Below are 24766 nucleotides of genomic sequence, written 5' to 3' on the forward strand. Positions count from 1 at the left end.
TTAAACCTTCAAGTGCTAGTGAGGCCAAGCTCTAAAATCAAATAGTATTATATGGGCATTTTTAATGCCTGTGAAATAATGAAATTATACATTTTTTGAAATGTATGAAGTCTGAAATTTCCGTACCGTACGAAAACATTTCTCTCCATTTCGGTAGTATTTTTATTTGTTGTTCTATGCATTTAAAAACATTAATATTACCCCTGAAAATCGTGTTTTGTTTTTAAACTGATTCAATAATAATTATTTCTGTGTATTTTGGTAATTTTATGTAGATACTTGATCTCAAATACTCGGTTACATTTATGTGTATGAATATGAAATAAAATAGTTCTTGTTGATTTTTTTTCATTCTATGTTTAACTAGACATTTGCTTTTTTCTTGTCAACGGTTCAAACGCAACTGCTGAAAATTTCGAGTTCCTAAATTTATTTGAAGTATCTGTGACAAAAATATAGTTTGTAAAATATGTTATTACATCTAATAAGTTTTGAACAAATATTTTTCCAAATTTTGTTTCAATTTAAGTATCTAAAGTTAATTTATGATGAATATTTAAAATGTTTGTAAGTATTTTGTGTAAATTTTGAATAGTGAAAAATATTGATCTGATATTTTTACGTATATATTCTATAATTTTACTAGTATAAAATCTATACACAAACATAACACACACATTTTATTCAATGATATGTGACAAGAAAATGAGTTGTTCTAATAATTTTACGCTTAGGTAAATATATTTCAAATTATCACATTTGGAAATTGGTAAACAATATTAATTCAAACCGCTAAATAAATGTTGTGTTTTGATGATTCTATTAATAATTAAGTTTACGCTTCAACTGTAGAAATAATTACTAATTATTGGTGTCCATTTCAATTCATTAAACCTAAACATGACATTTAAATGTTCCGTGTATTTAATCACCAATACAATGTAAAGCTCGTTTGCCCGTGAGAGGAGAGGGATGATTGAGTCAGTGACCCCTGCATTCACAACTTACCACTGGATAAAACACGACTATGTATTAAAACAACAATACTTTCAATAAAAAATATATCCCGGATGCATTCAAAACACTGCTCCTAATATTGTACTGTTTGAGTCAACGATTTTTTTAACATACTTTTGGTTATCTGCATTCCTGATATTCAGTCTAATGTGAGAATCCGGAGGCTAACTTTAAGGCAGTTAATACCTACCTGGCTACCTAACTTAATCACCTTAAAACAATAACCCACATTTATTGATATTTTTTTACTTCTTTATTAAGAGGCGAATTTTCTAAACTTGATATTATTAGCCTTGGTGTATTAAAATAGCCAGTACATCCTTGTTTACTCTTAAATCTAGAAATTACATTACAAGCTAATCGATATCATACGTTAGTCACACTTGAGAATATAAACTGCTAAAAACTCAACAGTAATTTAGGTGAGTGAAAGAAAAACATATTCTTATATTATTATTCGAATCTTATTTGTATATTTTTATGTATTTCCAAAACCGTCTGGCCGCAGACATGATAGGTTCTCTTTTTTACCTATAATTCTTTCGCGTGTAAGCGAGTAATATCGGTCCTTGGCATTCATATCACCTGATATTTTTACTTTACAATTGATTGAGGTGAATTATGTGAGAAAAGAAGGAGACTATTCTAGTATCATTTATGTTTTTTTTCTAAGATAATTTCTATCATCGAATTATAATATTTCAGTAATCAGTTTAAAATATGGTTATTAATAGAATACGAATTTTAAAATTGAGTTATATTGCGATTCCGGTATATCTGTTAGGAATGTATTACTTCATGAATTTGATTCTACAACGTCTATAAGATTAAGATATCATGCTACAAAATTGCAGTAACTAGAAGTGACTTTTGTTGACGATGTATCTCCTGTCAATGACTCGAATAAGACATTTTTATGTGCGATATTAAATAATACGATTTGTTGTAATTGATGGAAGTATAGCCATTAAAATACAAAAAGCATTAAGAAAATTCAGTATAGATATAGCTACAAAGCTTCATCAATACGCAGGTATTCAGGTCATTGTTAGGAATGAAATTACTGTAGCTTCATATGAACCCCAAAATCTGGCAGACATCCAATATTAGGATGTGGAAAACACACTCACATAATCAGGCCGTCGAGCCACATGAAAAAATTTCCAATTACGCTGGTTTTGGTATTACTATGTATCCATTTTGAAGTAAATAGATACATTTTCTAAGTTTCTGTAAATTATCTAGTATATTTACTCTCGTTTTATATTGTTCAATGTGTACTCTCTTAACATTTCTGTATCGTAGGGAGAAGCTTTGACTTGTTTACTGCAGGTAAATAATTCAAAATCAAGATAGGTACTATAAGGAAGGATTATATAACAAATGAAGCTGCCCGCTACATTGGTAAACCTTCGGAAAAAATCACCAACCACTAGCTAGGACTCCATTTCTGACTGACACATACATACCTAAAAACATGGAAATTCAAATTCATTGTTCATAGATGTAAACCTTAGCGTTCCATATTCTAGTAAATAAAAATGTTTATTATGGGTTTATGTATTATTCCATTAAAGTATAATAGATTTAATTAATATTATTGTGCATTAATAATCAATTATAATTTTAGAAAATGTGGAATAAACAACTGTTTGGAATAAACAGATTAAGATAATCGGAGAAAAGTCTGAAAAATATTCGATTGATTTTTTTGTATTTTTCACTAATACTTTTAATTCATGCCACTGTGTGGTAATTTTACTTTTTAATTTTCAATTTACAGTCATATCTCATCAATAACATAACGCCAAAATAAAATTTTACGGGCTATTAAAACTATCAATACATGCCTCAACAGATTCCCTGCCCTTCAATTTACTGCATCAGTGTCTGTGTTTATTGCAAAATAATGTTATGTATTCTAATAATTTGAAATGATTTTATCTTTTCTATAATAAAATGTTTTACTAAAAGTGTGTTTACGCTATTTAATGTTTACTATATGGGCCATGAACTGGATCAATTAACTAAAATTTGAACAGAAGCACTTCTGGCTGCACCTAGTCCTTTATGTCAGGGAGTCAGTGATTTAGTTTATGTGGGAATAATGAATTAACCAAAATGTTTTATGAAAACTTATAGTCAACTTAAAATTGTCTCCCGGACTTTTTCATTTCATTATTTAGGCCTATTTCAGGGTTCAAATTTCAGGTATAGTTGCTACAATAGTTAATGTGTAAAATTATATACTTTTTCTAATAGAAATGTTTTTCTAACACCAATAAGTTTATTTTTTGTATAAGTTTTGCAATTAAACTGTCTATATAATTTATAAAATACATAATTTAGACTATTTATCATTACATCAGTTATAGCAATAGATGTTAAGTGATATATAAATTAGAATATTGTGTAATAGAATATCTAAATTGAATTTTAGCTGGCTAAGACGTAGTTACCTGTATCTACTGGTATTAATTTGAACCCGTCTGTGTATCAAATGTTTTGATTTCATGTATAATTATTATTTTTAAACATTAATATTGTTAAAGGATAAATGTTTTGGAAGTCAGTTAATCATGGAAAAATTAAGCGATCTTAATGTTTATTTTTTGTTTATTTTTACGAAACATTTAAAAAAAGAATTAACTTTTATCAAGAATAAATCCATGCACAAGTGAGACTCTTCCGTTATTTTTGCTCAGAGTATTTAGACAGAACATTTTATAAGCCACTTGAAGTCTCAACTGAATCAAAAGTAAAGACCAAGATACTAATTCTTTAAAGAAAACAAGTTGAAATTTTATATAAAACCAATTTAAGTGGCTAAGATACTATATATGTTTACGTTCTGAATACTTATGTAATTCTACAGCTCTGATCGGTTTTTTTTAGGCTAATTACTACGTAGTGAAATATTATATAAAAAACCAATTTAAGTGGACTAAGATACTATATATATGTTTTACCTTCTGGTATACTTATGTAATCTTACTACAGACTCTGAATGGTTTTTCAGGCCTAATTACTATCGTGTGATGAAATATTTATCCCTTATCTAGAGTTTTCGATATATAATATTTGGAGGACGCACAATGTAATGTAATATAAAACCAATTTAAGTGGCCTAAAGGATACTATAGTATGTTTACCTTCTGGAATACTTATGGTAAATTCTACAGCTCTGATGGTTTTTAGGGCAAATTACTACGTGTGATGAAATATTATATAAACACCTATTTACATATATAACTTTGGAGTAAGACGCACTATTGTAAGTTTACAATTTAAGTGGATACTTATGATAATTCTATCAGCCTGATGATTTTTTAGGCTAATTACTACAGCTGTGAAATGGTTTTTATTTAAAACCAATTTAAGTGGCTAATGATACTATGATATTTGTTTACCTTCGGATACTTAAGTAATTCTACAGCTCTTGATGGATTTTTATATTAGCGAATTTTAAGTGGCGAAGTGAAATATTATATGTTTAAAACGTTTCTGAATACTTAAGTAATTCTTCAGATACTAAATGGTTTTTACGTTCTGGATACGTGTGAATGTAATTTTCAACACTCTAGAGTTTTCGATCTATAATTTAGGCTACGCACAAACGTGTTAAATATTATATAAAACCAATTTAAATGTGGCTAAGATACTATATAATATGTTGTACGTTCTGAATTTACTTATGTAATTCTACAGCTCTGAAAGGTTGTTTTAGGCTAATTACTACGATGTGAAATATTATATAAAACCAATTTAAGTGGCTAAGATTACTGATATATGTTTACCGTTCTGGAATACTTATTGTAATTCTAACAGCTCTGAATGGTTTTTAGGCTATATTAAAACCATTTACGTGGCTGAAGATACTATAATATAAAACCAATTTAAGTGGCTAAGATACTATATGTAATGTGTACTAGCTTCTGGATGGGTTATGTAATTCTACACTACGTGTGAAATATCTTCTGATCTAGAGTTTTTAGCTAATTACTAACGTGTGTGAGACCGATAGTTCATATAAAACCAATTTAAGTGGCTAAAGATACGTATAATATATGTTTACCTCTGGAATACTTTATGTAATTTCTACAGCCTCTGATGAGTTTTTTAGGCCTAATTACTTAGTGTGAAATATTTATCTACTAGAATTTTCGATTTTACTAACGTGTGAGACGCCCCACTATTTACATTTCATAGAAACCAATTTGAAGTGGCTAATATAGACTATATATGTTTACGGTTCTGGATACTTATGTAATTCTACAGCTCTGATGGGTTTTGTAGGCTAATTTTACTACCGTATGTGAAATATTTATTATCCACTAGTCTAGAGTTTTTTCGATATATAACTTTGGAGACGCACAATGTAATTTCAATATAAAACCCAATTTAATTAAGGGTATACTAATGATACTATAATATGTATTACGTTACTGTATACTTATGTAATTTCTACAGCTCTGATGGTTTTTATTTAGCTAATTACTACGTGGCTAATATTTTATTCCCTATCTATGAGTTTTACGATATATAACTATTGGAGACTCTACAGCTCTGATGGTTTTTCCATATAAAACCCAATTTAAAGTGGCTAAGATACTATATGATGTATACCGTTTCTGAAAACTTATTGGTAATTCTAGCATCTCTTTGATGGTTTTTAGGCTAATTACTACGTGTGAAATATTTATCCCTATCTAGAGTTTTCGATATATAAAACTTTGGAGACGCACAAATGTTATATTTCATATAAAACCAATTTAAGTGGCCCTAAGATATCTATATATGTTTTACCTTCTGGAAATACTTGATGTAATTCTACAGCTCTGATGGTTTTTTAGGCCAATTACTACGTTGTGAAATTTTATATAAAACCAATTTTAAGTGGCTAAGATACTATATACTGTTTACCTTCTGGAATACTTATGGTAATTCTAACAGCCTTTGATGTTTTTTTTAGCTAAAACATTACTACGTGTGCTAAGATATTATAATAAAAACCAATGGTTTAAGTGGGCTAAGATTCTATATGTAATTTACTGACTTCAGTGATACTTACGTGTGAACTGAATTCTATCCCTATCTACTGATGGTTTTCGATATAGGCTAACTTACTAAGTGTGAAATGCTAATTCATATAAAACCAATTTAAGTTGGCTAAGATACCTATATATGTTTAACCTTTCTGGATACTTAAGTAATTCCTACCGCATACTGATGGTTTTTAAGGCTAGAATTTACTACGTGTGAAATATTTATCCCTATCTTAGAACCCCCCAATTTAAGGTGGCTAAGAATCGACTATATATGTCATTTACCTCTGGAAAACTTAAGTAAGTGGCTAACAGCTCTGATGGGTTTTACGCTATATTACAGAATACGGTGTGAAATAATTCAATAAAACCAATTTTGATGGTTTTTAGGCTAAGATTACTAGTATTATGTTTTACCTTCTGGATACTTATCTAGAGTTCTACAGCTCATGTTGGTTTTTAGGCTAGATTACTACGTGTGAAATTTTCATATAAAATCCGATTTAAGTATGTGGCTAAGATTACTTATATATGTTTAACGTTCTTGAATTACTTATGTAATTCTACAGGCTCTGGTGGTTTTTAGGCTAATTACTACGGTGTTGAAATATTTTAATCCCCTATCTAGAGTTTTCGATATATAACTTTGGAGACGCACGAATGTAATTTTCATATAAAACCAATTTTAAGTGGCTAAGATACCTATATATGTTTACGTTCATAATACTTATGTAATTCTACAGCTCGGATGGTTTTTTAGGCCTATATTTACTAACGTGTGATAATATTATATCTCCCTATCTAGAGATTTCGATATATAACTTTTGGAGACGCACACTGTAATTTTCATTATAAAACCAATTTAAGTGGCCTATAGAATACTCTATAGGTTACGCTTCTTAGATTACATATTTAATTCTCACAGCTCTGATGGTTTTTAGGCTAATTACTACGTGTAAACCCATATTTAAGTGGCTAAGAATACTATATAAGTTTGGAGACGTTCAGAATACTTCATATAAAACCAATTCTACAGCTCTACAGATGGTTTTTTAGGCTAATTAACCTTCACGTGTGAAAATATTTATGTAATTCCACTAGCTCTTATATTTTTTTCGAAATTACTAAACGTGTGGGGAGACGCACAATTAAGTTCATATAAAAACCAATTTAAGTGGCCCTAAGATCACTACGTATATATGTTTTACGTTCATGCCGAATACTTATGTAATTATCTAACTACAGCTCTGATGTTTTTAGGCTTAAATTACTACGTGGGTGAAATATTATATATAAACCAACTTTAAGTGGCTAGCTAAGTTACTATTAGTTTACCTTCTGGATTACTTATGCTAATTCTACAGCTCTGATTGGTTTTAGACGCAAATTACATACGTGTGAAATATCATATAAAACCCAATTTAAGTGGCTAAGATACTATATAGGTTTACCTTCTGGATACTTATGTTAATTCCTACAGTCTCTGGATTGGTTTTATTAGGCTAATTATCTACGTGTGAAATATTATATAAAACCAAATTTAAGTGGCTAAGATACAATATATGTTTACCTTCTGCGATACTTATGTAATTTCTACAGCTTCTGAGGGTTTTTTTTAGGCTAATTACTACTACGTGTTGAAATATTATATAAAACCAATTTAAGTGGCTAAGAGACTAAATATGTTTATCCTTCGTGGATACATAATGTAAATTCCCTACAGCTTCTGAAGGTTTTTTAGGCTAAATTACTACGTGTGAAATCTAATTATATAAAACCAATTTAAGTGGCTAAGATACTATATATGTTTACCCCATCTGGATACTTATGTAATTTCTAACAGCTTCAGATGGTTTTCAGGTCTAATTACTACGTGTGAAATATTTATCCTATACTAGAGTATTCGGAAATATTAACGTGTTGGAGACGCATAATGTAATGTAATATAAAACCAATTTAAGTGGCTTAAGGATACTATATATGTTTTACGTTCTGAATACTTATGTAATTCTACAGCTCTGAGGGTGGTATTTTAGGCCTAAATTACTACGTGTGAAATATTTACTCCCCTATCTAGATTTTTCGATATATTAACTTTTGGAGACGCACAATGTAATTCGTCATATCATATTAAAACCAATTTTAAGTGGCTCAAGGATACTAATATATGTTTACCTGTCTGGAATATCTTATGTAATTATATAGCTCTGATGGTTTTTTTATAAAACATCCTCTAAGATACTGTTTTTTAGGCAAATGTAATTCATACAGCTTCTGAAATGGTATTATATAAAACCAATTTAAGTGGCTCAGATACTATATACTGTTTACCTGTTCTGGAAATACTTATGTAAATTCTACAGCTCTGATGCCGTTTTTTAGGCTAATTACTAACGTGTGAAATATTTATCCTATCTAGAGTTTTCGATATATAACTTTAGAGAGACGCACAATGTAATTTCATATTATAAACCTTAATTTAACGGGGCTAAGATACTATCTATGTTTACCTTCTGGTGAAAATACTTATGTAATTTTACAGCTCTGTTGGTTTTTATATAAAACCAATTTAAGTGGCTACTAAGATTACTATATTATGTTTACGTTCTGAATAACCTCTAGGTAAATTCTACAGCTCTGATGGGTTTTTGATTATAAATACCAATTTAAGTAGTCTAAGATAACTATAAATGTTTTACGGTTCTGTAATACTTATGTAATTTCCTACAGCTCCTGGTGGTTTTTTTAGGCTCTAATTACTACGTGTGAAATATTTTATCCCATATCTTGAGTTTTTCGATATATAACTATTGGAGATCGCACAATTGTAATTTCATATAAAACACAATTTAATGTGGCTTAAGATACTATAAATGTTTTACGCTTCAAGAATACTTATGTTAATTCTACATCTCTGATGGTTAATTTAGGCTAATTAAAACTCTAATTTAAGTGGAAATATTGATATCCTATCTAAGTTTTACGATATATACCTTATGGAGACAGCTACCTATGTAATTTCCATAATAAAACCAAATTTAAGTGGCTAAGAGAATACTAATATATGCTTTACCTTCTGGAGATACTTATGTAATTCTACTAGCTCTGATCGGTTCGGCTAATTACTTAGTGGTTGAAAGTATCTTATCCCTATCTAGTGTTTTCGATATATAACTTTGGAGACGCTACAATGTAATTTCATATAAAAACAATTTAAGTGGCTAAGTTACTCATTTATGTTTACGTTCAGAATACTTATGATAATTCTACAGCTCTGAAGGTTTTTAGGCTAATCAATTACGTGTGAAATAGTGTGAAATATTTATCCTCTATCTAGAATTTTCGATATATAACTTTGTAGACGCACAATGTAATTTAATATAAAACCAATTTAATGTGGATAAATAGCTATATATGTTTACGTTTAGAATACATTTAAGTGGCTAATATACTATATATCTACAGAATACTTAAGATTGGTTTTTAGGCCTACAGCTCTTATATCGTGTGAAAATATTTATCCCTATCTAGAGATCCCATTTCGATATATAACTTTGGAGACGCACAATGTATGTATTTCATATATAAACCAATTTAAGTGGCTAAGAAACCTATATATGTTTACCTTCTGGATACTAAGTGGCTAAGATTCTATATATGTTTACTTCTGAATACTTATGTAATTCTACAGCTCTGATGGTTTTTACGGCTAAATACTACGTGGAAATATTTATCCCTATCTAGAGTTTTCGATATATTAACTTTGGAGGACGCACAAGGGCTAAGATACTAATATAGTGTTTACCTTCTGGATACTTATGTAATTCTAACAGCTCTGATGGTTTTTAGCTAATAACACTTGTGAAATATTATATAAAATCCAATTTAAGTGGCTAAGATACTATCATATGTTTACCTTCATGGATATACATATGTAAATCTACAATACAGCTCTGATGGTTTTTTATGGCTAATTACATCACGTTCGTGAAATATATATAAAACAAATTTTAAGTGGCTAAGATACTATATATGTTTACTTCTGGATACCTTATGTAATTCTACAGCTCTGGATGGTTTTAGGCTTAATTACTACGTGTGAAATATTAATATAAAAACCAAATTTAAGTGGCTAAGATACTATATATCGTTTACCTTCTGGATACTTAATCGTAATTTCTACAACTCTGATCGGTTTTTAAGGCAATTACACGTGTAAAATATTTATCCCTTCTAGTGTTTTGATACTATAACTTTGGAGACGCACAAATGTAATTTCATATAAAACCAATTTTAAGTGGCCTAAGATATCTATATATGTTTACGTCTGGAATACATATGTAAATTCTACAGCTCTGGGGTGGTTTTTAGCTAATTACTAACGTGTGAAATAATTATCCCTATCTAGAGGTTTTCGATATATAACTTTGGATGACGCACAATGTATAACTTTCATATAAAACCAATTTAAGTGGCCTAAGATACAATATATGTTTACGTTCCAGAATAGGTGAATTACTACTGCTGTGAAATATTATATAAAACCAATGTTAAGTGGCTAATGATACTATATATGTTTACCTTCTGGATATTATGTAATTCTACTGCTCTGATGGTTTTTAGGCTAATTACTACGTGATGAAATATTATATAAAACCAATTTAAGTGGCTAAGGATAATATATATGTTTGCTTTGGGAATACTTATTGTATTTCTACAGCTCTTGATGGTTTCAGGCCTAATTTACTACGTTGTGATATATTTATCTCTTATCTAGTGTTTTCGATATATAACTTTGAGACAGCACAACCTGTAATGTCTAATATAATAACAATTATTTAAGTGGCTAAGATACATATATGTTTACGTTCAGATACTTATGCTATATTCTACAGCTCTGATGGTTTTCTAGGCCTAAATACTAGTGTGTAATATTTGTCCCTATGCTAGAGTTTTCGATATATAACTCTGGAGACGCACAATGTAATTTCATATTAAAACCAATTTATTTAAGTGGCCTAAGATACTATATATGTTTACCTTTGGAATACTTATGTAATTTACAGCTCTGATAGGTTTTTATATAAAACCAATTTAAGTGGCCTAAGATACTATATATGTTTTACGTTCTGAATACTTATGTAATTCTACAGCTCTGATGGTTTTTAGGCTAATTACTACGTGTGAAATATTTATCCCTATCTAGAGTTTTCGATATATAACTTTGGAGACGCACAATGTAATTTCATTTGTAAAAGGTAACATTTCGTGCCATAGTACCGCGTATTACCGTTAAAATAATTTACACATAACCTGCATCCTAGTTGCTTTATTTGGCAAATTTTCTCAATTCATATCTGAAATCTCCCCCATAAACATCGACCTAATTAACTATATGTAAAGAAAACGGTGTGGTACTACAAAAATTCTTAATTAAAACATCATATATTATGCAATTCGTCTATGAATTTTATTCATAATACGTATCTCATACACCCTTACAAAATTACTGAAACTGATTGGAAGTCAATGTTTTGAAAAGTTTTCTTTGTTAAAAGGATTAAAATTGGTGCCAAATTTCGATTTATTTTCTATGTGTATTTTGCAAAGGGGTGTAATGTAAAATTGGAATACGATAAATGTAGTTGTGATACATTTACCAATAAATATTACTCATACCAGCATACGTCTTTCTTCCACAAACAGAAAAGTGAAACCTCCTCTTAAGTTGCTAATGAATAAATGTATGATAATTTGCAAAACTCTTCAACTGAATAAAACATTTGTGGAAAATTTAATACACATAAGTCAGGGTCTCTGAATTCATATCTACAATTAAACATGCACTGACTGTGGTGGAATACACATTGGAGAGTTGATCCACTGCCCGTTCCACTCCATTATTCACATTACAGACCAATATCACTGACCTACTGTGTAATAATGTATAACTGCGTTCCCCAGGGTAGCTTTTTCTCCCATAGATAGATATAGGCCTGATCGGTTTCTAATTTTGAATTTCATCTATATTCACCACAGTGAACCCGGGCAAGACAGTTAGTACTCTCACTTTTATATGAATTATTCAAGTATAATGCATATTTTCACGTAAATTTTACTTTGACTGACATTATACGAGATGATTAGTACCTCTTAAGAACTAGGATATATATTTATTATAATAAAAGGCTATAGATGATTCATAGTGTTAGCTCATCAATACAAAATGCATCTTCATTTGATTATAACATTGGAATAGCTTATAAGAACCTACCACTTCAATTTACTAAAAAGTGACATGACACATTTAAGAGGATCAGGGTATGTTAGCACTATCCTGTGAAGGGTACACTTCTTGTTGGTTTGTAGCTTCCAGTTGAACCAACACTAGATACGACAAAACTCATATATACGAACATCCCTCTAAATGACCAGAAGTAAAACACTACTAATTACAAATATATTATTTTCAAAGAGTGAATCGATGTCCCCCATCTGTTTTGAGTGCTAAAGGCTTGAACAAGGCCTTCTTTTTTCCTAATCTTTTTCCCAATTGAGGGAATAAAATGTAAGTATTAAAAATTACACAATTATTTTAAATTTGATATTATAAGTCAGTAGTGAGTTTCCACGAACTTAAATATAATATCGATCATCAAAATACTACTCTTTTACTCTGGATACCACCACAATCTGAGTTATGTTGAAAAAACAAATATTTCTATTTGTTAGTAAGAAAGTAAGTAAAGATATAGGCTACCTGACGACTGGCTTTGACCCATAATGTTTTTAAAGTTTTCGTATTATTGAATTATCGAACTAGAACAACGAGATGAATATTTAAAATCTTTCTTGCTGAATACACAGGCGCTTGATTGGTTGCGGGTAGAAAACAATGCATTTCCTGAATTTCCGATTGAAAACTTGCTAATTAAACTTGCAAATTCCCAAAGTTTTATTAGATCCTTAAACACAAATCGTAGCCTTTAAAGAATATTCGACGTGGTTCGAGTATTTAAGTAATTTAAAATACCAAAAATCGCCGTGAAAATGTTTACGCAAATATTTTGCGTAATATATAGAGCGATTTGTACTAGTTTGTTATTAATAATTGTTTAAGTTTTTGTGTGCATATCCAACATACCACTTGTAGAATTTTGTAGGGGTAGTTTACTGTGTGCTTTTCAGTATAATATCTAAATACTATATGGATTTCCTGTTTTTGTGTGTATATCCAACATACCATAGAATTTTAGAGGGGTAACTGTGTGCTTTTCAGTATAATATCTAAATCCTATGTGGATTTCTTGTTTTTGTGTGTATATCCAACATACCACTTGTAAAATTTTAGAGGGGTAGTTTACTGTGTGCTTTTCAGTATAATATCTAAATCCTATGTGGATTTCTTGTTTTTGTGTGTATATCCAACATACCACTTGTAGAATTTTAGAGGGGTAGTTTACTGTGTGCTTTTCAGTATAATATCTAAATACTATGTGGATTTCTTGTTTTTGTGCTCCATTAAAATAAGTTCTTTCATATAGATACATTCATGAAAAATTAAAATCTGTTCATGGCACTTGTTACTGCATGGTACTTATTAATTTTACATTGCCTACTTTTATATATTTGCAGAAAACTATAACATTTTAAGTTGCTGTTGAGCCGTTAATATTCATACAATAAATACGTGCGTTTTTTGCTTGTACTAGTAGGCAGAGATAACTACAAAAAACAAAACATATATAAATTTGATCTACAAAGTAATGTTTTATGACATTTATATTTTTATACCATTGTGAAAAAACTACGGATAGACACTTTAGAATCTTAATTCTATAGGCCAAGAAAAGCCTCAAATAATGCAAACCATGATCTATATTGTTTTCCATATGTTTTTCTCCCTGAGTGGGTTATGTTTTAAAAATTTACAGGATTCAAAGTAATAAAGTAAATTTAACCACATTTTATTACACTCTTAGGGACAATATGTGATAATTGAGAGAGTTTGGTTCAATTCGATAATGAAATATCCCAATGGCATTCATTTAAAATATTTAATTAGAATACATCAAAAAGTACTAACTTTATAAGAAAAAGATATAAATGATTATTGAAAATGTTCTATTCAATCAACAAACATTTAAATATATAAATCGTGTTACAAATGACTTGTTTAATTCAATTAAATAAGTTACATATATTCAAAGTAAATTTATTATCTAATTTTTGTGGAGGTTGATACCAATTGGAGGGTTTAATAAACGAAAGATTTATAAGGTCTACTTATAAAATAATTCTTAAGCTATTTATTAGATGATTTACTGTTTATTCACTAAATTTGGAAGTTTCAGCAATTGACCATCACAGAACCCATTCTCTTCTATTCTTGTATATATATATGACATTTTATCCGAAGTAAAGTCTGCAGATGGAATCTTTGAGATATCTTGCCAGTAACAATTTTTCACTTTTTCAGTGAAAGTCGTGTAATATTCTTCTGCATGATGAATTATACACTAACGACTAAATATATAATATTGTTTTTTTTTTTTTTTATTGTGGTTTTGGAAGTTTATTCTACAAATTTAGGTGAGTGAAACTTCAACACATTTTAATAGTTACTTTTTGTATCAAATTAGTTCCTTACGAACACCAACACCGTACGTTCGAATAGCACAGTTGGTTTGGTGCTATTCGTTAGTTCCGCACCTGTAAATTTTGGTAAATCTAATTAAAATTTACCTAGAATTTACCGGTGATACTGCAATACGCTGCGTTTGTGAAAGTGGTTTCAACTGAGATAAATGTACCGTCAACTCACAGAAGTCTCTTACAAGAGAAGTAAAATCAAATAGGATTTGTGAGGAGTGCATACCTGAGAGTAACTGGAACACCAGCAGTGAGAAATCGAAATATTTTAAAGATTTTAAGGGATATAGCAATAAAAAAACAATCCTTACCAAAGTCAATTCACTTCTTGATCTGAAAACGCAGCATTGAAAGCTTGATAAATTCCCTCGTAAGTATAACTAGTTTCTAAAGACATTATTCAGTCTGCGAACCGAGAACCATGATCTGAAAAAGCAGCTAGAAGTACGAGAAGAATAAGGAATCAAACGCGATGGAGAGAGTTGAGACCTCAGCATTGGAACTCACCGATCTGAACTAGTTTACATGTGCCATCGTTGTAGCCTACTATAACTTGTCTAAAAATGAATGAAATTTCGTCCACGCCTCCTCAAACTCGATCTCCCCTATGAAGAAATAAAGTTTCATGCCTAGAATTTAAGAAGGTAACGTTTCCCAGCCCCCTGTGTAAATTTTGCTAACGCTTAGCAAACCTTTTCTAGATGATTTACAAACAAAATTTTGATGAGATGATATTAATAAAAAAACGTATAACCCCTTTAACTGCGTGTACACCTGTGCAAATAAAGAATTTTTTTATAAAATGAGGACCATACTAGCCTATAAAAACAAACTGTAATTATAAATATATAAATCATGTTATTTTTACGTAAATCATATTTAATTATTTGTTATACTATTACGTAAAAGAAATATTAAAAGTCTAATTTCATAGCTCAGCAAACTTTGAAACATAATATTACTATAATTAATGTTATATTACAATAAACCTGTTGGACTTATAATAGTTTATATATAGTTTATATATATATATATATTTAAATATATGTAAAAATGTAACATTACAATATACATATATATATATATATATATTGTAGTATTACATTTTTTTATATTAAGTTTCCAAATATCTATCAGACAAACATAATAAAATAATTAAAAATTAAATATTCAGCTGGGAACATTGTATATACTGTAGAATCTCGTTAATATTACAGATTATAACTAATTTTTTTTATTCCTCCTCTGTAAATACCTTCTTCAATCCACCTTAGCGAAAACCTTAAGTGACATTACACTCTCTCCGATCAACGTCGGTTTATCCCTGGACCTTAGCCAGACGGTGCTTCTTAAAAATGATTGTCGACAAAGTTAATTTAAACTTTCTATTGTAGCAAAGAACCGCTTCATAACGTAACTTTCTTTCCCCAGTGTATATGTGACACAATTTAAAATTCTGGATATAACGAAGTCGATAAAGAATGATTGTATATAATTAAATTGTAAAGTATTGATTATTTACTAGAAAAATGCAATGAATAGTACCACTTCCAAGCCAATTTCTCAATCGAAGTCCTTGCCTACTTAATAAAATGACTTATGATGAAATAGGATACAACAGTTTGAAATGTTCCAAATGCAAGTAGGCGTTCAGCAGATAAATATTATTTCGAAGTTTATCAATAAGAGGAACAGAGTTTAAAAGACATACTCTTATCAGTTTTTATGATTAGGATTACAGAATTTAACCTGACTCTTTTATAGTGTTTTGAACCTGTAGGGATTTTTCCGGTTCAAAAGAGTTATATTTTTGTCACAGCCGGGGTCTGCCTCGTTATAATGATAAAAACATTTTACAAAAACATAGTTTTGGTAAACGGTCTAAATCTTTTATTTCTAGCTCTTATCATATAATTCTTATCATTTTTTCCATGAAAAAATTAAACATATATACTTATGAATGTGGCACCTATTACTGCTCACATGGAAATTTACCTACCTTCCTTCTAAGGGGGAAATCATATTTCAGTTCATGCAAATTTCTAAAGTAATTGTTTATTTTGTGTTATTGAAGTCTTGATGTTTTTTGCACTTTTGTCTGGGAAAGAAAGAATCAGTTAAGTATGTTAGTTATCATTTAAGTTTATCCATAAACCATTGTTCACACGCTATTTCACAATCATCAGGAGCCCAACAGATTGGAATACTTCAAGTGAAAACTGTCACAGCTTTCATAATTAATTAAGTTTGGTTTTGTAACGGTTTTATATGGAGTTAAAATTAGATGTTATATTTGTATTTGCTATTTGCATCATACTAATAATCGAGCACAGTGTTTATTATTTTACAAAATTTAAACGTGAAAGCAATTCATTGACTTTGTTTATGCTACATTTCAAAATAATTTTTGACAATATTTTACGTTTAAGAAGTGTTGTTGTGTTCCTGACTGTTGTACGGGAAGAATGCACCGCTGATACATGTTATCGTTCGTTTTACCGTTTCCCCCCAGTCACTGTTAAGGGGAGCGGGAAGGCAAAAAATTGAATTTCTTTTAGTTTTCTGTTTTTTTCGTTTTTTGTTACTCAGACTTGTACAGTTTCAGAAAATATAACACTTTTTGTTGCAAGATTATCCTAAGTACGCAAAAAAATTATTTACGAAGTAACTACCGGCGCTTTTGGCATGAAATTTTACTCCACCAAAGGGTGCCGACTCTTGGTGCGGTTATAACAAAGGGTTAGCTCTAAATCAGCCCTACAAACATAAGCACTTTTTACCAAGTGACATAATGGCCACAATTAAACAAATTTATAAGGATTTAGCAAACCCCGAACTTCTAAAAAAAGTGCCTTCACCAAAAAACTCAAAATCCTAACGAAAGTTTTAATCACGTAGTGTGGAATAAAGTCCCCAAAAATGTGTATGTGAGACTGAACACTTTGAAGTTAGGTGTGCTGGATGCAGTGCTAAGTTTCAATGATGGATTTGCCAGTAAGTTGGATATCTACAATAAATTAGGCCTAACTTTGAGTAAAAACTCAGTGCACGCGCTTCGTGGTTTTGATGTTTTGCGACTCAAGAAAGCCGACAAAGCTGCAGGAACTAATGACCAAGGAAGCCAGAACAGCTAGAAAAAAGAGAAAACTGGTTCTAGAGGAGGATCAGGAGCATGCTGATGGCCCTGCCTATGGTGCTGGGATGTTCTAAGCTAGCTAAAGTAAGTACAGTACCTAGTTTTAAATATAACCGTCGTTTCCCGAAAACTGTGTTTTTTTAAACAAAGGTAAATTTTTCTCAAAAACCAACGGAGGTATGGCAACCAATGTTTTCCACTTATAAAACACCTAATTACCTAACCATGGAAGCAGAATAGATAGTGTAGCACAACACACTAGCTTCAAAAAAAATATTTTTCTAAAAAAAACTAAAAATTGTAAATAACTTTTTAAAAAAAAATCTAAATTATCTATTAATTTAATTTTAATTTTTACCATTTTGCCTCTGTAGTTAGATACATATCATAACAATACACACACAAAATTTTAGGCCTATAGATTTAATGGTTCCTGAGAAAAGTGTACCTAAATTTTGTAGAATTTAACATAGTCGGCATAGGGCCTTCCCGCTCCCCTTAAATGGCCATATTATTTGGTCAAGGCAGCGTAATAATATGCAGTAGCTAAGGTAAAAATATTTCACAACTTTTTTCGTTAAGATTGGTTTTATAACAGTGTTTAAGTGTATGTAAGATGCATCAGATGTTTGAATTCGTCAATAGCGCAATCTAGTAACAGTCTTGTATCATCTTAATCTTTACTACCTTATTTAAAGTATTAAACAAGCATACATAATATTTTATAAAAATTAAACTAAACAGATATTTCAGCAACTACGTAAAACATTCAGATGAGAGTGTCGACAGCTGTCTATTGTCAGTTAAATTTGGAATATGAAAATAAAAATAGGATTTTTTCAAAATTCAAAATATTTGAGTTATATTTTTCGGTTTCAACCTTTTTATAATCAATCCTCAGACTTACGAGGAATATTTTACAAAAATAAATAACCGAATTGGTCCAGCCATTTGAGGTTAGAGTTTAGCAACACAATTCATTTTCATTAATAAGATTAACTTTGGTAAAGTCAGCTTCTGTCAGGTTTGATTCCGAAGCTACAGAAATAAGTATTTTATAAATAAGGAATCCAATATTCTTTGGAAAAGGAGGATTCACATCTAATTTAACCTATGCTGGGTAAAGCAAAACTAATATGTCAATCTGGAGAACCCCATGGTTTCCAACGAGCATCACATTGCTAAACGCAAATAGCAGTGAATTAGGATACACGAGAAGATAGATTGATAGTCTAATGCGAAAGAGACTGTTGGAGTTGGTGGTGTTCCATACGTGTTAAAGGCATTGACAACCCCTACCCTCTATGACTGAAGAGACTGGTCCTCTTCTTCAAAGAGGATAGGACTGAGATACTGTGCATGCTGTGTGATATATAGTACCTCATGCAAAAGGCTACACTGCCCCCCAACCTTACCTATCCCAAAGATCCTTTTATGACTAACTACAATGAGAGCCTTTTCAGCTTCTTGTCCTAAGAGAGCAACAACAAGTTTATATGTACTAAATACAGCTTATTAACAGTCATATCTACATAGTTAAACCAAATCTAAAAGTTTATGACTGAAGAGACTGGTCCTCTTCTTCAAAGAGGATAGGACTGAGATACTGTGCATGCTGTGTGATATATAGTACCTCATGCAAAAGGCTACACTGCCCCCCAACCATACCTATCCCAAAGATCCTTTTATGACTAACTATAATGAGAGCCTTTTCAGCTTCTTGTCCTAAGAGAGCAACAACAAGTTTATATGTACTAAATACAGCTTATTAACAGTCATATCTACATAGTTAAACCAAATCTAAAAGTTTAACTAAATCTAATACATGGATTCTACAATGTTGTGAACCAAGAAGGCATTAAATGCTTATTGTTAGATCGCTGTGTTTGAATTTCTCAGCATGAATTTTATCGTTAACCTGCTTCATTTGCTGTAGTACAACTGATTATTAAGTGCAACATATTAAAATAATAAATTTGAAGTTTAAAGAAAATATATAGGATTTCTTTTAAAACTAAATTAAATAAATAATTAAATTACTTTATGATAATTTTTAATGAACAACTAAAATATTTTATGAAATTCAGGATTTCATGTAACTTGATTGCGTGTGTAATTTATTGCACTTTATATTTAATTTATGGCATCATGTCTTTACACACATTCTACGCCACACAACATGCAATGTGGTTTGAAGTTTATTCAGGAGGAAACTGAAATTTTAGCCGGACCTTTTTGGATAGATAGCTTGTTCCTATCTTGCTATATGTACTACAATGCAATGGCGGACTAGATGATACAGACAAAGGAAATGTGTGACTGTGGCATCTGGAACTGAAATCCAAATCAACCCATTGTACATCACAAACGTTGTATGTTGTAAACATAAACATAACCAGTATATAATGGATAAGTCCGTATGTCGGTTTATATGCAGTATATTTCCTAAGAAAAGGCATTTCAGAAAATACCAGTTTATACAATTTTAACAATAATTGTATCAAAATCATATATCCAAAAATATACCTGATAAGTAATTACGATTAATTGACCAATCTATTTTTAGAATACTTAAACGTCTCGGAAACGTTGAAAACAATTAATATTAACATGGTTTGAATCAAATATTTTATTCAATACAATTTGTACAGCATATCTTTAAAGTTCACTTCAAACAAATCAATGCCAAATATTTTATGTCAAAAATAATGTTATGATATTTTTATTTCATAATAATTTTGTCTTTAAATTCTTGGTAAACTAGTACTTATGTACAATTTTAAGAATCATATGATTATAAATTATGCTTGAAAAAAATATCTAATGGGTTAGAAAGAGAAGCTAATGAAATTCTTCCTGATTTATGAGTAATACAATAATTTGCTATGATTAAACATTTTCTCAGTTTTAATTATAAATTATGCGTTATACTTTTGAGATATTAATCGTATGATAATATGTAAACTTGATTGAGCGAAAGCTATACATTCAAATTCATGCATTGCCGGTCTGAAATTTATTTTATATTCTTGAAAATATTAAGACTCCTCAAAAGACAAAAATAAAACGTTACTCTATATTTATCCTGTTAGTGTATTATGCTTTTAGTAAATTTAACTATTATATAATATTCTCTTTTATGAACTTAAAAATAAATATTATTCAACCGTTCTCATGCCATATATTCTATGTATGTAAAATATATCTCTCATGCAATTTCGTTTATAAATATATACAAGATAGGAAAAGGTCACATCAGCTCTCGAGCTTCGCTGCAACATGTTAAAATTTCGAATGGTCATACTCAGTTTGTTAACCGATTTATTCATTTTTAAATTTTCTCTGATTGCCCATGAGACCAATATAAATATTTTTGGCTGATACTCAGCTAATTGATATGGAGTGAATCGCAATTTTTTACATAGAAATAAGTCCTAATGATAAAAAGTAAAAAAAGATGTCTTATTTCACCAGGCGAAGTTAGGGCTAAGAAGCCCTCTTAAACACTTAACCTGGGGTCCAACGGCTTAAAGGTATATTCCAAACCACCCCCAACGCCACCACCTGGCAGGGCCATGCTCCACGTTGCTTGATCCTACTTGAAACCTTTAGGTTAATTTGTTCTCAAGATATCATGGAAACATATATAAGTAAAATAGTCGTGATCACAATGGTTTCTGAGAATTGTTTGTATTTGAAAATCATTTATAAAAACGAATAATTAAGATATTATTTCATACGTTTAATAATTAAAACATAGAAAATGATTGTAATGTTTATCTATAACCAAAGATAATACACAGATACTCTTAAAAAACCGTCAAATTAAATCTTTACGGGTTTTCTGCAAAAATAGCTTTATTTTAAATTAAAGCAATATTAAACACAGCCTTTTAAAGAATTTATTAAGCAACATATACTAAAAATATGTTGTTTTATGGCACTGTGTAAGAACCTTATTGGAACTATATACTGAAAGTTGTTATAAGTCTGTTAAAATGCATCTATACTTTAGATTTCCTTGCAACTCGTGGATTTACATTGCAATAAAACTAATATTTATCACCTAGATATTGCAATGATTAAACATCCTATTCCTCAAAATAGTTATAACTTATATATATATTTTAAACTAATCAAACCCATTACAAACAGACCTAACATTTAATACAAATATAAAACTATTCTTATCGTAAATAAGATATACGTATAGCGTATAGTAATGAAGTCTCGCGAGCCAACTTAAGCTTTATGTTACTGCTTCGCCGTACCATGCCCTTGGAAACATTTGCATCATCAAAACTGTAAATAAACCTGAAAGTCCTAGCAACCTTGTTCTATGAACGTATGAACCCAGACGTAATCCGTTTGATTTCTAAGGAAACATCTTGGCTCGGGAAACAGTCGACGCTTACTTCTAATCAAAACGACTCTGCGACGTATAAAAATATATGTCTTTAAAATATATGTATTAGAGCAGCTCTCTACTGAGGTTGTCAATTGGCAATGATTTAGTAGTATAATCAGAAAACGCTCTTCACTAGCCCCTCGAGTTTCTAATATATCTAAACCCGCGAGGATTTTCTATTTACGAACTGTTTTTGAAAGCGAAACTTAAATGCAATAGCACAAGAGTGTTTATTAAATCTTTACTACGAAAAATCGTAGAGGCTACCGTATTTACTGAATTTGGAACGTGAGAAATAGTCTTCATACATAGTATGCCCACGACTCCTTCAGATTATTAGTTACAATTTATGAGACTTAAGTTCCCAATCCAACCGTAAATTTTAACTAGATATCTCCATGTTTATACAGTAGACTACATTTTATATAAAGAAATAAAGCATGTTATCCTTTAAAAATATTTCTCCTTTAAACGTTTCCTTATGACTTGTGTATTTTTTTAAATATTTAATTAGCGGCGTTTCTTACATTTATTTGTTAGGCACATGAATTCTTAATAGAAACAATGTGCTCATATCAATCTCGCTACAACTTCCTCGAGTTTGTGTCGCTATAATACTTAAATATAAGTATTCATAATTAAAGACTGACAGGCATAAAACATTTTCTATCAACTCTAAACAAAAATATACGAAACATCGTCTACAAATTTCTTAGCAACTGCTCAAAGTACATAATGCATAGCTCATAGAACTATTTATTTATCAACATTACCTTGTACCTTGACAGTAAGTACACCTGACTACGGCGGAAGTTTGCTGTTTGAGTTAATAACGAACAAACAATACAGTCGTGTCAGTGCAGAGGAAACTCTAAGATGTGGCCACAACTTGGAATGCTGGCATACACATTCTCCTCATTGTGTAGAGACTTGTCTCCTGTATCAGTAACTCAAACTACAGTTACAGTTTAACAGTGGTTTTAGCGAATTTCCCCTGTGGATATGAGCTACAGCGGTTATCATCGTATTGACACACAAGCCCTGGATGTTTGAGTGCTTACAAATCCGCATACATCTAATACATGTGTTGGCTGGTTATTCACAACTCAATGCATGACAGGGTGGTTAAGATCGTTTTGAATATATGTATATTGCTTTTAATTCTTATACATTTATTTTTACCATTTATCTCGCTTAAAAGGCTCCATATAAAATTTTAGTTTGATTTTAAACGGTCATTTAGGGATAAAGAATATTTTTATATTTTGATAATGCTGTGATTTCCTAATACTTTAGACGTTTTAAACCGATAATTTCTTTACTTGTACCAGTTTCATTATAAGCGATCTTCTGAATTACGGAAACAATAATTAATTTTGACATTAGAAAATCTCTCATACAGTCTGATTTCTTTATGCTTCGCAATTTTTAAATAATTAATTTTGGAATATTACAAGTAATGAATCCAACTAGTTACTTATCTTTTGTTGCTGTCATATCAATAGTGGGTTAGTACAGTAGTCTATAAATGACATCTAATACATGGGAAGCTATTTATTTGGGCCAAAAGTTCCACAAAAGAAATTTAACAGCTAATTACTTGAATTCACATATATAGAAAGATATATTCTCGGAAGAAAATCCCACTTCAAACTTATCTTCCCAATTACGTTAGTTTTATACAATTCTAATAGTATCAAAATTACATTTCACTTTTTCATCATAACATAACGCACATTACTTATATTACAATTAAAAGTTAAATATTATTATTAAGTAATATGTTTCTACTAATCCATCCGCTGCTGATTAAGTAAACAGAATTTACATTAAAGTAATTATAAAAGAAATAAATTAAAGCAAAGCTCCCACTTGTTGTGCAAATAAGCCTAGACGATGACATTATCTTTTGCAATCTCAAATTACTCTTATAATATTCCATACCTTGGCAACGTTTGTAAGTTTGTAGGTTTGAAATAGTAATCATTTAGTAATACGTGTTGGAAAACGAAGTACATTATTATGCAATTTACATTACTTTGGTTTTTTATACTCTGTGTTTTGGAATATATTTGTTTGTATATTTATTGCATAATAATTACGTTAAGATTTAAATATGATTTTAGATAAAAAATAACGTGTTTAAATATGCAATTGTCCTATCTGTCTATTTGCTTACCATTCATCACAATAATAGATTTGTTTTTTTAGAAGCAAATTAACGCAAATTTAAAGCAAATAGAGATCTTGAAAATAATGCTTAAACAGCCAATATAAATAAGTAACAAGTTTAAAGAATGGCGTATAGCAAATAATTTCACTTTTATTAATAATACTTTCTAACGCAATCAGAGAAATGCTGCGAATATTGTTCTGTAATAGAGGTCAACAAACAAACCACTTCTATCAATATTTAATATCACTTTACAATCAGTGAAAGTGAAAAATAGATACAAACATCCTGGAATACTCCTTCTGAAGAATATCACTGGCAATGTTACATACATC

At 30.1% G+C, this 24766-nt stretch overlaps 1 protein-coding gene across 1 annotated transcript in view; it reads left to right on the forward strand.

The window, feature by feature from the left end:
- The window catches only part of LOC124368129 (gustatory receptor for sugar taste 43a-like), a 36025-nt gene that overhangs the window by 5507 nt on the left and 5752 nt on the right, over positions 1–24766 (forward strand). The window lies entirely within an intron of this gene.

Source organism: Homalodisca vitripennis, chromosome 8, assembly GCF_021130785.1.
Source record: "Homalodisca vitripennis isolate AUS2020 chromosome 8, UT_GWSS_2.1, whole genome shotgun sequence".
Lineage (NCBI taxonomy): Eukaryota > Metazoa > Arthropoda > Insecta > Hemiptera > Cicadellidae > Homalodisca > Homalodisca vitripennis.